At 44.0% G+C, this 5,087-nt stretch overlaps 1 non-coding gene across 1 annotated transcript; it reads right to left on the bottom strand.

The window, feature by feature from the left end:
* Positions 1-4,588: 4,588 nt before the first annotated feature.
* Positions 4,589-4,660, bottom strand: trnat-cgu (transfer RNA threonine (anticodon CGU)). The gene has a single exon. It is a non-coding gene; the product is annotated as a tRNA-Thr (tRNA).
* Positions 4,661-5,087: the final 427 nt, after the last annotated feature.

The raw sequence follows: 5,087 nt of genomic DNA, 5'->3' as shown, positions 1-5,087 counted from the left end.
GAAGCCTGAGATTTCCCTCCCTGAACTCTCCGCCTCTCGACCTCTCTTCCCTCCTTTAAAACACTCATGGAAGCCTACTTCTGTGACCATGCTTTTGGCCATCTGCTCTAATACGGTCTTGTGTGGCTTGGGGTCCAATTTTGCTTTCCGACACTCCTGTGAAGTGCCATGGGACGCTGTATTACGTTAAAGGTGCTCGATAAATTTACACACAAGTTGTTGTTGTTTTTGGTCTGGAATGTATTGCCTGAGAGAATGGTGGAAGGAGACTCAATCGTAAGGTTGAAAAGGGAATTTCGATAAATAGTTGAAAGGAAATGAAAGAGCTGCCACAGGCACGATGGGCCGCCCTGGTTGTAGATGTCGTCGTCATCCTTCCTTCTACGTGAGATGATGGACGTGCAGCAAATCCATTGGTGATGGGATAGTTTCCCATGGTGCACTTTGTCCGATAGCTGAAGAGGTCAATATGTGAGAGGCAGGTTCTTCCACAAGTGACACATATGAGGTGGGATTATCAGGTGTCGCTGTTTTCCATGTTGGCACCTGCTGTCAAGCTGCTATAGTCACTGATTGTCATGGTGACGCACACACCAGTCCAGGGGTAATATCACCATTTCCCTCTGTTGTTGGCCAGTGTCTCCCATGTGTGAAAATCGATGTTTCGGGCCTTCATGTCCTGCTTGCAGGCATCCTTGAAGTGGGGCTTTGGGCATCCAACTGGTCTTCTGTCTCCGGCGACCTCCCCATACATAATACCCTTGGGAATGTGTCATCTTCCATCCTGCGAACGTGCCTGAGCCAGCAAAGTCACCTCTGCTTGACGAGTGTGAGCATACTCGGGAGATTTGCTTTTGAAAGCATTGTTACATTTGTGATTTTGTCCAGTGTTTATTTGCGCAGTGTCTCACTGTCTTTTGCACAACTGCCTTGGCTAATTTCAAGTCATATAATGTTCTGGCTGCTGGTTTCATGTTGTGCATCAGGTCGGTTCTGCTTTTTGCTTCAATAACAGATGTCATCTCTGCTGAGTAGGTGGGGAAGAGACAGTTGCCCACCTCCTTCTGGAATGTGTCTTTGCAAAGCAGGTGTGGAAAGAGATGCAGTGGTTTTTGTCGAGGTTCATCCCAAGCAGCTCTGTAACACAGGAGTCTGTGCTCTACGGGCTGTTCCCAGGGATGCACACCGAGATAAACATCAACTGCTGCTGGAGGACCATCAATTTGGTGATAGGCACTCTTTGGTCTGCCCTAAACATGCTGGTCTTCCAGCGCAAAAAGTTGTCCACGACCGAGTGTTGCAGACTGGCACATTCCAAGGTCCAGGACTACGTGCTGAGGGACACACTAAAGCTTGGGGTAGCCACTGCAAAGGCTCAATGGGGAAAGACCACTGTATAAGGTCCCCCCGCCATAGTGAACTGGGCAGCTGGACTCATTGGAAACCCCTCGTGCTGTATACACCAGATATGGGTTTGCTGTAAAATGTCCATGTCAGGTAAAATGGAGTGGAAGGGTTGTGAGGCAACTCACTCCTGTATTGAAGAAAACTGATTTCCTTTGCACTTTTTGGAATGTCAACTTGGTGCTGTTTTGAACTGTTGTATAATGCATTTTTTACAGATTTATATGAATAAAGCATATTTTAGGAATAAAAACCTGGGGATTCATATGCATAGTTCTTTGAAGGTGGCAGGACACATTGAGAAAGTAGTTAGCAAAGCATATGGGATCTTGGGCTTCATAAATAGAGGTACTGAGTACAAAAGTAGGGAAGTTATGCTGAACCTGTATAAATTTCTAGTTGGGCCACAACCAGAGAATTGCATCCAGTTCTAGTCAACACACTTTTGGAGGGATGTGAGTGTCCTTGAGAGGGTGGAGGAGATTTAACAGAATGGTTCCAGACATGAGGGATTTTAGCTGTAAGGTTAGGTTGGAGAAGCTGGGGTTGTTCTCCTTGCAGCAAAGGAGATTGAGGGGAGATTTGATAGACATGTACAAGATTATAATAAATATGACAGGTTTAGATAACTTACAGGGCGATGGGGATAGAGCGGGGGAATGGGACTGAATGGATTGATTTACATGGGCTTGATGGGCAAAATGACTTCCTGTACTGTAGTGACTCCAGGACTCAATGACTCTCTCTCCTTCTCTCTCTCTCTCTCATGTCTATCGCTTTACCTCTCTCTGCCTCTCTCTCTCTATCTGTCTTTAGCTGGTCCTCTAACTTTCTATCGCACTCTCTCTCTCTCTCTTTTTTCACACTCTCTCTCTCCATTACACACATATTTGTCAATCACATGTCAAAGAAGGAAGCGTAATGAAGGAATGTCTGCGCCCTTGAAAATGTTTCCAGCAGAATAGTTAAATGTTTAAAGTTTCTGTTGGGAGTTTGACCTGAGATGGTGAGACACAAGGATGTGAGGTTATTAAAGTCTTCACCAAATGTAATAGGGAATAATTTTCTTCACTGGTGAACCCAAAGGAACAAATATGGCACAAGAATGAGAAAAGTCAGAGGATTGAGAAACATCCAATGGTTCTTCACATATACAAGTCAGCAGACCCACAGAAAAACAGTCGGTTGAGAGTTCAGATCCAGTGATAGACTTGACAAATGTCGAGCTCGTGCTTTATTCTTTATAAACCCAACATCTGTCCACTTGGCTATTGCACCTCGTCTCGATGTATCTGATAATACTGATACTATTTGTATTCCACAGTTGCTTTGAAATCACAGGCAATATAAATGGATTGGGAATGTCAATGGTCAGGAACCATTAATGGATTGGGAAAGTCAATGGACTGGAAAATATCAGTGGATTGGGAAATTCTATAGACTGAGTTATATCAATGGATTGGGACAGTTCAGTACATTGTGAAACATCAATGGATTAGGAAACAGGAATTAAAGGGACAGATGGAGTTCAACCTGGAAAAGTGTGAAGTGATTCATTTTGGAAGGTCGAATTTGAATGCAGAATACAGGCTTAAAGACAGGATGCTTGGTGGTGTGGAGGAATAGAGGGATCTTGGGGTCCATGTCCATGTCCATAGATCGCTCAAAGTTGCCACCCAAGTTGATAGGGTTGTTAAGAAGGCGTATGGTGTGTTGGCTTTCATTAACAGGGGGATTGAGTTTAAGAGCCGCGAGGTTATGCTGCAGCTCTATCAAGCCCTGGTTAGTCCACACTTGGAATATTGTGTTCAGTTCTGGTCGCCTCATTATAGGAAGGATGTGGAAGCTTTAGAGAGGGTGCAGAGGAGATTTATCAGGATGCTGCCTGGACTGGAGGGTATGTTTTACGAAGAAAGGTTGAGGGTGCTAGGGCTTTTCTCATTGGAACGAAGAAGGATGAGAGGTGACTTGATAGAGGGGTACAAGATGATGAGAGGCATAGATAGAGTGGATAGCCAGAGACATTTTCCCAGGGCAGAAAGGGCTATCACCAGGGGGAATAATTTTAAGGTGATGGAGGAAGGTTTCGGGGAGATGTCAGAGGTAGGCTCTTTACACAGAGAGTGGTGGGTGCGTGGAATGCACTGCCAGCGGTGGTAGTAGAAGCAGATACATTAGGGACATTTAAGCGACTCTTGGATAGGTACATGGATGATAGTAGAATGAAGGGTATGTAGGTAGTTTGATCTTAGAGTAGGTTAAAGGTTCGGCACAACATCATGGGCCGATGGGACTGTACTGTGCTGTACTGTTCTATGTTCTATGTTCCAGATGAAAGGATTGCATTAATTAATGGACTAGAATGTGGAGAGGCAGGAGAAAATGATGCCATTTTAGGGGGCCGGGGGTTAGTAGAAACAGACCAGGGCTATTTTACTCTCTATCTCATTCCTTTCTTCTATCTGGCTCATTATCACATCCTCTCTCTCTCTGAGCGGTGGGAATCACTGGAACCCACACTTGTTGCTCAGGTTGTTTGGTTCCGGGAAAATACAAGGTCCACATCAGATTGACAGGAAAGATAAATGTGATTCAGAGCCAATCATATTCCTTTTGGTGATGTGTGCTCAGCCTTGTTATATCAGCAAAGGCAGCAGGAAATGCAAATCCTGAAGAGTTTTGATCGAGTGAAGAAGGAGAAAGTGTTGCCAGTGACAGAAGGGTCAGTAACCAGAGGAAACACATTTAAAGTAATTGACAAAAGAATTAGAGTTGTGATGAGGAGATTGTTTTTTCAGCAGTGTGTTGCTCTGGTCTGGAATGCAATCCTGAAAGGTCAGTGGAAGCAGATTCAATGTTAACTCTGAATGGAATTGGATACATACCTGACATGGAAAATATAACAGGACAATGGGGGAAAGGACAGGAGTGTGGGATGTGGGATTAATAGAATAGCTCTGTTAAATATCAAGCAAATGCACAGTAATAAGGTTCAGTGCTTGGACCTCAGTTATTTTCACTCTATCAATGGCAGAGAAGGCTCGAGGGACCATGTGGCTGCTCCTCATGTTCTTCCCAGTGTCCAGGATAAAGTGTAACATCACACTGATTTCCAGATGGCCAAAACAAATGCAACGGACATCTTTTCTGGAAACATCACATTTAAAGTGAGAAACTAATCAAAAGGCACGGACGGGGATTAAACCCGTGATCTTCAATTTACGAGACTGACGCCTTACCACTTGGCCACCATGCCTTTTGTTAATGGACACCTGAGGTTCCAGAGGAGGATTTGTGATTCTTTTTCAATTTGGTTGAAACAGCATCGAGAAACATGCACAGAAATAGAGAGATTGTGGAATGGGAAACAGATCAGCCTCATTTACATCATCAGCATCATAAAATCTTCATTCAGACGTTCCATTCTCATCCTCAGCTTTTCTCACATCTGTACAATAATATAAGAGTGGACATTGGGTTGTTACTGGGCAGATTATATAAATAGACTATGTGCATCATCACAGGAAGTGATGTAATATAATCTGTGTGGCACCTCATGGAGAGTTGCAGATGAAACCTTCAATGCAAGATGTGCAGAGTAAACTCAGGTTATTTTAACCGTCAGATTCTTATAAATTGTGTACTAAGCCTTGACAGATATCAGAATATTATATGGGGGCCAC

Source organism: Heterodontus francisci, unplaced genomic scaffold, assembly GCF_036365525.1.
Source record: "Heterodontus francisci isolate sHetFra1 unplaced genomic scaffold, sHetFra1.hap1 HAP1_SCAFFOLD_148, whole genome shotgun sequence".
Taxonomy (NCBI): Eukaryota; Metazoa; Chordata; class Chondrichthyes; order Heterodontiformes; family Heterodontidae; genus Heterodontus; species Heterodontus francisci.
This window is presented reverse-complemented; position numbering and strand designations above follow the sequence as displayed.